Genomic DNA, 12,348 nt, shown 5'->3' with positions numbered 1-12,348 from the left:
ACCTTTGGGTTTATAGCATCTTTACCACAGAGGTCGTCTAGTATAATTGAGTGACTTACTTTTAATTTGTTATAGGCAGCATTTTTAAGAGGCTACTCTGCTCTAAACACTGTACTAGGTACAGGAAGTAAACCAACACAAGAAGGATCCAATTCTTAGCCCCCAGAAACATAGTCATTGGGGAGAAATAACACATATATATAAAGGCACACAAAAATTTGTACAAAGTAAGTTTTTTCAATATTTTATTTTTCCCTGTTACATGTTGAAGAAATTTTTAACATTCATTTCCTCACATTTTGAGTTCCACATTTCTTTCTTCTTCTTACTCCTCCCTGGGGTGGTAAGTAACTTGATATAGATTAAATATTTTCTATCATGTAATATAGATTTTTATATTCACCGTCAGTATTCCTACTTTCACAACATCTCCTGAATCCTGTCCCTTTTCTCTATTCACCGATCTACTAGCTAGGTGGCTCAGTGGATGGAGTTCCTGAGTTAAATGTGGCTTTCAGAGACTATCTAGCTGCAAGTTTAACTTCTGTTTATTTCCGTTTCCTCATCTGTAAAAAAAGGATAATAACACGTACCTCCCAGAGATGTGAATATCAACTGAGATAATAGTTATAAAGCATTTAGCATAGTGCCTGGAACATAGTAAGCATTATTAATATAAATATTAATTATTATTTCAAGTCTTCGTCATCTCTCACCTTGATGATTGTAACAATTTTCCAAACTTGACTCCCCTCAAAATCTCTCCACTCCTAGTTAGTTCTCCACATAGCTGCCAAAGTGATTTTCTTTCTTTCTTTCTTCTCTCTCTCTCTCTCTCTCTCTCTCTCTCTCTCTCTCTCTCTCTCTCTCTCTCTCTCTCTCTCTCTCTCTCTCTCTCTGTTTCTCTCTCTCTCTCTCTCTCTCTCTCTCTCTCTCTCTGTTTCTCTCTCTCTCTGTCTCTCTCTGTCTCTCTCTCTCTGTCTCTCTTTGTCTCATTTTTTCCCATGGTTACATGATTCATGTTCTTTCCCTCCCTACTCCCTGAGCTGATGAGCAATTCCACTGGATTTTACATGTATCATTGTTCAAAGCCCATTTCCATAGTATTAATATTTGTAATAGAGGGATCCTTTAAAGTCAAAATCAACAATATACCCATCAAACCACATGATCAATCATATGTTTTTCTTCCACATTTCTATTCCCACAGTTCTTTCTCTAGATGGATAGCGTTCTTTCTCATAAGTTCCTCTGGATTGTCCTGGATCATTGCATTACTGCTAGTAGAAAAACTTATTGCATTTGATTGTGCCATAATATATCAGTGTCTGTGTACAATGTTCTCCTGATTCTGCACTTTTTGAACTGTATCAATTCCTGGAGGTCTTACCAGTTCACATGGAATTCCTCCAGTTCATCATTTCAGCACAATAGTATTCGATCACCATCAGACACCACAATTTGTTCCACCATTCCCCAATTGATGGACACCCCATCATTTTCCAATTTTGTTCAAAGTAAGTTTTATCAAAGCAGGTGATGATTAGGAAAAGTCTTGTGGAGGATAGATGGCAAAGATAGGGAGACAAGATAGAATGTTCATGTACGATAAATAGCAAGGAGAACTCACATAAATCATTAGTACTTTTGTATATCGCTAACAAAGTCCTGCAAGAGATAGTCCATTTAAAATAAACTCAGAATAAAATAATTGGGAGTATACCTGCCAAAACAAACCAGGAACCTCATGAACATTATTATAAAACACTTTTTACACAAAGCCAGATCTAAATAATTGGAGAAATAGTGTTCATGAAAGGGGAGAGCCTTTATAAATTAAAATGATGAGACTATCTAATCTACTTATTCAATACCTTTCCAATCAAATTAGCAAAAAATCATTTTCTTAGCTAGAAAAAAATAAAATTCATTTGGAAGGACAAAAGATCAAGAATACCCAATTAATTAATAAAAAAAAAGTAAAATGAGGTCTAGCAGTTCCAAATTTTAAGTTGTGTTATAAAGCAGTAATTATCAAAACTATCTGGTACTGGATAGGAAATAGAAAGATCAATATAGATAGAAGAAACAGTAGTGACCTTATATTTGACAAAAGCATAATTCCAGGTTTTGGAGATAAATCACTATTTGGAAAAAAATTACTGGGACAACTAGAAAGTAATCATTTACTAAAATCAAAATGGATACATGGTCTAGACAAAAAGGAGATATAAGTAAATTAGAAGAATAGGGACCATATTTTACCTATCAGATGTATATATAGGAGAGGAACTTGAGTTAATGAGGTGAAGAACATTGTGAAATGTAAAATAGATAATTTTGAGTACATTAAGTTAAAAAGGTTTTGTACAAATAAAATGAATGTTGCCAAGATTAGAAGAAAGCAGAAAATTGGTGGGGAAAATTGTATAGACATCCTCTTGGAGAGAGGTCTCATATCTAAAATATATAGAGAACTTTGTCAAATTTATAAGAGCTAGTCTCCAATTGATACATGGACAAAAAATACGAACAGACAATTTTCAGATGAAGAAATCAAAGACATCTAGAGCTATGTGAAAAAATGCTCTAAATGACTTGATAAGATTGGCTAAAATGATGAGTAAAATGACAAATGTAGGAGATGGGGACAATTATAACTGTTGGTGACAGTGTGAACTGATTCAACTATTTTGGAGAGCAATTTGGAATTCTACTCAGAATTATTAAACCGAGTATTTCCTTTGACCCAGCAATATCGTTGCTGGATCTGTTTCCCAAGGAGATTAGGGGAAAAGTAAAGGAACTTATATGTTCCAAAGTATTTATAGCAGCATTCTTTACGATGACAAAGGTCTGGAAATTGAGGGAAAGCCCATTTAATGGAGAATGGCTAAACAAATTGTGGTATGTGATTGTGATGGGATACTATTGGGCTATAAGAAACAATGAATAGGCCAATTTTCTAAAAACTTGGAAATAACTACATGAGATAATGAACAGCAAAATGAATAGAACCAAGAATATATACAGCTAGTGATTTAATTTTAAAAATAACTTGTGAATGTCACCTTGAGAGAATGGACTGAAAAGTGAAAACATAAAAGACATATCTGTTGGATGATGCCTTCTATAATGTGGGGTTGAAAGGGAGTGGCCAAGACACTTGTAAATAAATTCTGTTAATAAAATATTTTTTTTAAAACACCCATTTGACTAGACTACAAAGTTTGTGAAGGGGGGTAATGCATAATAAATCCTGAAAGATAAGTTGATCCCAAATTATGAAGGGCAAAGAAGTTTTAGACTTCTGGGTAAACATTGCGGCAGTCTAGATGCAGGACTCTTCCTCTTCTCACCACCTACCAATACAGACTACCTCAAAAAGCCAACCCCCCCCCCCCCCCAAATTCATACGAATGAAGGGACTCTACAGTAGGGCACAGCATTGAAGGTATGTGGGATTTGGGCATTTCCACACCATAAGGGTGTGAAAAACTTCCACCAAAATGCAAGGTGATCCACCCTCCCACACCCCACCTATGGAGCCGGAGTCGGAGCCAATGCAAGGTAGAATCAGTGAGCGAGGGGCATCTCTGGAGCGAGTGAGGGGCACCTCTGGGTCTTTGGTATCTGACTGAGACCATTGAGGACCTACCCCTGAGAGCACCTAGTCCTGAGGACTCAGCAGGCTGAGGAGCAAAGACCATGGGCACTGGCAGGGGCAGCAAACAGAGGAAGCTGCAGAGGCTTGAGAGCTGGCCTCAGCCAAAATTCTTGCTCCTTAGTTCCATACACAGAGAACCTGCCCATCTCACTCAAATTTTTAACTGGAAAGGGAAGGAAAAACCACCACAATAATGGCAAATAGTGCCCAGGAACAACACCTTCTCAACACCAAGAAAAACAAGAAGAAAGGGTTGACCCTGGATAATTTTTATGGAGGAAAAACCCAGGCTACAGAGGAAATCCAAATAAATGCACGAGAAACTTCCAAAAAAAAAAAAAGGAAATTGTCCACAAACTATTGAAGAATTTAAATTGGAGCTTATCAAAAAGATGGAAGCCTTCTGGCAAGAAAAGTGGGAAATAGTTCAAAAAGAAAATAACAGTTTAAAGGACAAGCCCTCCCAATTGGGGAAATAGCTAGAAGCCACGAAAAGTAGGATAGACCAAACTGAAAAGGAAAATCAAAAGATTATAGTGGAAAATCAGTCCTTAAAGTCCAGAATTAGGCAATTATAAGCCAATGACCTTGCAAAACAGCAAGAATTAATAAAGCAAAGTTAAAAGACTGACAAAATAGAAGAAAACATAAAATATTTCACTGAAAAGATGATGGATCAGGAAAACGAATCACAAAGAAACAATTTGAGAATCATTGGTCTACCTGAAAACCCAGAAATAAACAGAAATCTTAATATTGTACTACAAGAAATTACCCAAGAAAACTGCCCTGATGTTTTTGAACAAGGGGGCAAAATAGACATTGAAAGAGTTCATAGAACACCCTCTACACTAAATCCTCAAAAGACAAGTCCCAGGAATGTAATTGCCAAATTCAAGAGCTTTTAAGCTAAGGAGAAAAATTTGCAAGGAGCCAAAAAGAGACAATTCAGATATCAAGGAGCACCAATCAGGATTACACAAGATCTGGCAGCTTCCACACTAAAGGACCTCAAGGCTTGGAATATGATATTGAGAAAGGCAAGAGAATTGGGTCTTCAACCAAAGATCACCTATCCATCAAAATTGACTATATATTCTTCCAGGGAAAGTATGGGCATTCAACAAAATAGAAGATTTCCAAGTATTTGTAAATAAAAGACCAGAACTAAGTGGAAAGTTTGATATCCAAACACAGAGTTCAAGAGAAACATGAAAAGGTAAATAAGAAAAAGAGGGGAAACAGGGGGAAATGTTTTTTATTCTAACTTTATTCTTTAAGGGCTTCAATAAGATCAACTTATTTATATTAATATATGGGGAAATATTATTTGTAACTCAAATTATATTCACTATTATAGTAATTAGAGGAATCATTCACAGAAAGAGATTGGGGTAATAAGTGCTATATGATGATATGCAAAAAAAGAAAAAGGGACAGGGGAATTGAAGATGGCACCAAGAGATACTTGAAGAAATAAAATAAATAGGATAACCTTTATCACACAAAGATACACATGGGAAGGGGAGGGAAGAATACTCTTATAAGAAGGAGAGGAAGAGAGTGCTAATAGGTAATACTTAAACATTACTCTCAGTGAAATCAGTTCTGAGAGGGAAGAGCATCTAGATCCATTGGGGTATTGGATTCTATCTTACCCTACAGGGAAAGTAAGAAGGGAAAATTAAGGGGGGTAAGGGGGCAGAGAGCACAAAAAGGGAGGGAAAGAGAGGGGGAAGGGAACTTAGACCCTAAAAAAAAGAAGGGAACAAAAGGGGAGGGGTGTGGAAGAGGCATGAAGAAAGAGAGGACTTGCAGGACAAGCCAGGCATGAAGACCAAGCTAGGGACCTGATCTGCAAAATCAAGGTGAATATTTCAAATGGAATGTTCCCAGGAGGAGGCAGTTGAAGCTGGCCAGGGGGAGGAACTGACTTTGGCTCTCTCTAGGGGTTACTGACCAAGGGAGAAATCTCTTCTCTGGGTTCCCTTTTTCTGATCTAGGCAGAGAGAGAGAACTTTGGGGTTTGACAGAGTCTGGACTTGAATTAAGCAGAGATTATCTGACTGAAGAAGAAAGAAGATTTAACTGTTGTCCTCCATATCTCTGACTGTCTTTGTGTCACAGCTGTGGCTGGACTGACATTTCCCACACCTTCCTAATTCTCTTTGTATATTAGGGACAAACCTCATCCCTCTCACCTCAATCCTCATTCTGTTTGTTACCAATAAACCCCTTTACTTGAGAAAAGAAGAGTAACGAATATTTCTCTGAAGTCTCAGAGTTCCCCTGGGTTACTTAGAAGGTGGCTGACTAAGACTAGAGGAGGGGAAAGGGTGGCAGGAGGGCTTCTGGTGGAAGATTGGAGGTGAAGGGTGGAGGGTAGGAAATAGTTTGATTTACTAGCCATTAGGGATCAATAGGCAGCTCCATAGCACCCCTTTAGCAATATCTCTCATTATCTCTCATCTATCTCCATTATAACTAGGCAGCCTCAGGTGTCCCCTAGTAGCAGCTCTCCAGTCAGCCAGAGTATATTTCAGTTACCACAACCAGAAATAGTTTCCATAGATTATCTCTTTATTACAGGGGCAGAAAGGGAAGCTTATTAAGGGCAGGGATTAGGGGGACTGATTACAAGCAAACCACTGGTTTAAAAGGATATAGCAAAAGAAGAAAGGACAGAACTAGGAGAAGATATAAAAATGCTGGGGAATACACAAGTGACAGACATAACTTTGAAAGTGAATGGGATGAACTCACACATAAAACAAAAACAAATAGGAGAATGGATTAGAAATCAAAACCCTAACATATGTTGATTCCAAAGAAACACACCTGAGGTGGGTAAATACTCATAAGGTCAGAATTAAAGGTTGGAGCAAAACCTGTTAGGCCTCAACTGATAGAAAGAAGGCAGGAGTTGCAATCATGATATCTGACAAAGCCAAAGTAAAAATAGATCTGATTAAAAGGGATAGGGAGGTAACTACATACTGATGAAAGGCAGTATAGACAATGAGGAAATATCAGTAATCAACATGTACAAACCAAATGGTATAGTATCCAAATTTCTAACAGAGAAATTAGTGGAGTTGAAGGAGGAAATAGATAGTAAAACTATACTAGTGGGAGACCTGAACTTACCACTATCAAATTTAGATAAATCAAATTAAAAAAATAAATAAGAGGTAAGAGATGTGAATGAAATCTTAGAAAAATTAGTTAATAGACATGGAGAAAAATAAATGGGGACAAAAAGGAATACACCTTCTTTTCAGCAGCACATGGTACATATACAAAGATTGACCATGTACTAGGGCATAATAACATGAAACAAATGCAGAAAAGCAGAAATAATAAATGTAATCTTTTCAGATCCTAATTCAATAAAAAATAATAATCAGTAAGGGAACATGGAGAGGCAAATAAAAAAATTAATTGGAAATTAAATAGTATGATTCTCCAAAATTGGTTATTTAGAGAACAATTCTTAGAAACAATAATTTCATTGAAGAAAATGACAATGATGAGACATCCTTTCAAAATCTATGGGATGTAGCCAAATCAGTACTGAGAGTGAAATTTATATTCTTGAGTTCATATATTAACAAATTAGGGAGGGCAGAGGTCAATGAATTAGAAACAGAAATAAAAAAAAACTTGAAAGCAAAAAAAGAAAAAATCCCCAGATGAAAACTAAATTAGAGATCCTAAAAATTAAGGGAGAAATTAGTAAAATGAAATGTGAAAGAACTATTGAACTAGTAAATAAGACTAGAAGCTGGTATTTTGAAAAAACAAACAAAATAGACAAAATACTGGTCAATCTAATAAAAAAAAGGAAAGAAGAAAACCAAATTAACAGTATCATGTATGGAAAGGGAGAACTCATCTCCAATGAAGGAGAAATTAAGGCAATCATTAAAAACTATTTTGACCAATTATATGGCAACAAATATGACAATCTAAGTGATGTGGATCAATATTTACAAAATTATAAATCACCTAGATTAACAGATGAAGAAATAAAATTCTTAAATAATCCTATATGAGAAAAAGAAATTGAACAAGCCATAAAAGAACTCCCTAAGAAAAACTCTCCAGGGCCTGATGGATTCACAAGTGAATTCTATCAAACATTCAAATAACAACTAATCCCAATATTATACAAACTATTTGACATAATAAGCAAAGAGGGAGTTCTACCAAATTCCTTTTATGACACAAATATGGTACTGATCCCAATGCCAGGCAGGTCAAAAACAGAGAAAGAAAACTGTAGACCAATCTCCTTAATGAATATAGATGCAAAAATATTAAATAGAATACTAGCAAAAACATTCCAGCAAGTCATCATGAGGGTTATTCATTATGATCAGGTGGGATTTATACCAGGAATGCAAGGATGGTTCAATATTGGGAAAACCATCCATATAATTGGCCATATCAACAAGCAAACCAACAAAAATCACATGATTATCTCAATAGAGGCGGGAAAAAGCCTTTGACAAAATACATTCATTCCTATTGAAAACACTAGAAAGTATAGGAATAAAAGGTCCTTTCCTAAAAATAATGAACAGTATTTATCTAAAACCATCAGCAAACATCATCTGCAATGGGGACAAACTAGATGCATTCCCAATAAGATCAGGAGTGAAACAAGGATGCCCATGATCACTTCTATTATTAACATTGTAATAGAAACACTAGAAGTAGCAATTAGAGAAGTAAAAGAAATTGAAGGTATTAAAATTGACAATGAGGAGACCAAGCTATCACTCTTTGCAGATAATATGATGGTCTACTTAAAGAATCCTAGAGAATCCACTAAAAAGCTAGTCAAAATAATCACCAACTTTAGCTAAGTTGCAGGATACATAATAAACCCAGATAAGTCATCAGCATTTCTATATATCTCCAACACATCTCAGCAGCAAGAAGTAGAAAGAAAAATTCCATTTAAAATCATCCTAGACAATATAAAATACTTGGGAATCTATCTCCCAAGACAAACACAGGAACTACATGAACACAACTACAAAACACTTTCCACACAATTAAAACTAGATCTAAACAATTGGAAGAACATTAACTGCTCATGGGTAGGATGAGGTAACATAATAAAAATGACCATCCTACCCAAACTTATTTACTTATTTAGTGCCATACCCATCAAACTACCAAAAAAACTTTTTTTTATTGAATTAGAAAAAAAACATAACAAAGTTCATTTGGAAGAAAAAAAGATCAAGGATATCCAGGGAAATCATGAAAAAAATGTTAAGGTAGGTGACCTTGCAGTACCAGATCTCAAACTATACTATAAAGCAGTGGTCATCAAAACAATATGGTACTGGCTAAGAGACAGAAAGGAGGATCAGTGGAATAGACTTGAGGTAAGTGACCTCAGCAACACAGTCTATGATAAACCCAAAGATCCCAGCTTTTGGGACCAAAATCCACTATTTGATAAAAACTGCTGGGAAAATTGGAAGACAGTGTGGGACAGATTAGATTTGGATCACCCTACACCAAGATAAACTCAGAATGGATGAATGATTTGAACATAAAGAAGGAAACTATAAGTAAATTAGGTGAACACAGAATAGTATACATGTCAGATTTTTGGGAATGGAAAGATTTTAAAACCAAGCAAGACTCAGAAAAAGTCATAAAATGTAAAATAAATAATTTTGATGACATCAAATTAAAAAGTTTTTATACAAACAAAACCAATGTAACCAAAATTATAAGGGAATAACAAATTGGGAAACAGTCTTTATAACTAAAACCTCTGACAAAGGTCTAATTACTCAAATTTATAAAGAGCTAAATCAATTGTACAAAAAAAATCAAGTCATTCTCCAATAGATAAATGGATAAGGGACATGAATAGGCAATTTTCAGTTAAAGAAATCAAAAGTATTAATAAGCAAATGAAAAAGTGTTCTAAATCTCTTATAATCAGAGAGATGCAAATCAAAACAACTCTGAGGTACCACCTCACACCTAGCAGATTGGCTAACATGACAGCAATGGAAAGTAGTGAATGCTGGAGGGGATGTGGCAAAGTGGGGACATTAATGCATTGCTGGTGGAGTTGTGAATTGATCCAACCATTCTGGAGCACAATTTGGAACTATGCCCAAGGGGCACTAAAAGACTGTCTGCTCTTTGATCCAGCCATACACTGCTGGGTTTGTACCCCCAAAGAGTTAATAAGGAAAAAAGACATGTACAAAAATATTCATAGCTGCGCTCTTTGTGGTGGCAAAAAATTGGAAAATGAGAGGATGCCCTTCAATTGGGGAATGGCTGAACAAATTGTGGTATATGTTGGTGATGGAATACTATTGTGCTCGAAGGACTGGAATGACCTCCAGGAATTGATGCAAAATGAAAGGAGCAGTATCAGGAGAATATGGTACATAGAGACTGATACACTGTGGTACAATTGAATGTTATGGGCTTCTCCATTAATAGCAATGTAGTGATCCTGAACAACCCGGAGGGATCTATGAGAAAGAACACTATCCACATTCAGAAGAAAAAATGGGAATAGAAACACCAAAGAAAAACAACTGTTTGACTACATTGGTCGAGGGGGATATGGTTGGGGATGTAGACCCTAAATGAATATCCTAGTGCAAACACCAATAACATGGAAATAGGTTCTGATCAAGGTCACCTGTAATACCCAATGGAATTGTGTGTGGGCTATGGGAAGGGTAGGGGTAGGGGAGGGAGGGATAAAATATTATTCTTGTAACCAAGGAATAATATTCTAAATTGACTAAATAAAATTTTAAAAAATTATGAAGGGCTTTAAATGATGAAGAAAAGACTCTGTATTTGGTTCTAGGGACTATAGGGATTCACTAGAATTTTTTGAGCAAGGCAGTGATATGAATGCTTTTCAAAGACCTTCAAGAAAATCCTTTTATTGAGTAGTGGAGGATGGATTTGCAAGGGGATATACTGGAAACAATTTAGAGGCTATTGCAATAGTTCAGGCAAAAGGAGATGAAAGTCTGGTCTTGATTCATGGCTTTGCAAATGAATGGGTTTGATTTGAGAGAGATCATAAATGTAGACATGAAAAAATTTGGCAACTAATTAGCTATATGTGAAGTTATGTAACTGGATGATAGGGGTTTCAGATACTGAAAAGAATAATAATAGGTAATGTTTATATCTTGGTGAAAAGAAAAAAACAACAACAACCGCAAATGGGATCATAAAGAGTCAGACATGATTGAAACAACTGAACAGCAACAACAGAAATGGTTAGATGAAGGGGGAAATCTTTTCTGTGTATGGGAAGAATCCCTGAAAAACCTTTAAAGGCATGAAAGAGTCATGATATTTGGTTGTAGGAGAAACTAATAAAATCATGGTTATATTTGGTTATTTGAAGTACATTAATATGGTTGGGTTTAGGAAGACTAGGACATAGGAAGAGAGAATGATAGGAAATTATGATTAGATACAGGATTCGGAATTCCTGATCATGAAAGTGGGCGATAGCAAGATCAGCAGTGTCTATCCATTACCAAAGCTGAGGTAGAGTGGGTGAGTAAGATATGTTAGTCAAAAAGTTTGAGGAAGTAGGATGTTAAGGGTATTTGAATGATAAAGAATGGGGTTATATCCCAGCAAGCTAATTCATTTAGACCTGAAAGATAAGCCTCCAAAGAACTCTTCCTCTTTTTTTTTTTAAACCCTTACCTTCCATCTTGGAATCAATACTGTGTATTGGTTCCAGGGCAGAAGAGTGGTAAGGGCTAGGCAATGGGGGTTAAGTGACTTGCCAGGGTCACACAGCTGGGAAGTGTCTGAGGTCAAATTTGAACCCAGGACCTCCCGTCTCTAGGTCTGGCTCTCAATCCACTGAGCTACCCAGCTGCTCCCCTCTTCCTCCTAAGGGCTTAGTACCCTAAGTCAAATGTCTCACTCTAGTTTATAGTGTCTGTCTAATAAACTTTTAAATATTTATTTCTGCAGACTGGGATGTAAATTTGGTAATGATTATTTGTTTGAAAAGACTAAATATGAATTGATATGAGGAAAAAACCAAAACCCAACATCAAGTGGGTAGTCTGCTGATCAAAAACAGGTCTAGTATATTGCTTGGACCATACTCCACTGGTATCCTCTCTAACCTTTGCTTGGTTCATGGGATAACTGATAATGGAGATTTAAGGAGTAAACCATACCCTTACCTCTAAAATCATAGAGAACTTGGACTTTTTGATTGAATCAACCAACCACTTGAAGGCATATTCAGTAGGTGTGAAAAAGTCCTTGAGTAATTTGGAAAAAGTGAAGACTATTGGATGAAGTATAATGATGCTACATAGGAAGTATTTTGGAATTGACTAAAGAAAGGCATGCCTTGTTACTTAAAAATAATTAGTAGATCCATTCAGAACCCAGGAGATTCCAATCTAGATGAGCCACGCCTCTGAGAGGGAATTAGTTGGGGGATGGATGATGAAGATGATCTCCAAACCCCTAATTTAATGATGACCTTTATAAATTGGAGGGGTGAAAGATTTTTCTCTTAAGCATTGTAGCTTCATCCCCAGGACAGCAGCAGTTGTTGGTTGTAAGTGCATTTGGAGTCAGACAAACTAGACTCATTGAGAAAAGACAGCTTCAAGTATTTACAAAGA

Source organism: Monodelphis domestica, chromosome 6 (assembly GCF_027887165.1).
Source record: "Monodelphis domestica isolate mMonDom1 chromosome 6, mMonDom1.pri, whole genome shotgun sequence".
In the NCBI taxonomy this organism is placed as follows: domain Eukaryota; kingdom Metazoa; phylum Chordata; class Mammalia; order Didelphimorphia; family Didelphidae; genus Monodelphis; species Monodelphis domestica.
The sequence above is the reverse complement of the archived record's forward strand: the minus strand, read 5'-3'. Positions refer to the sequence as shown.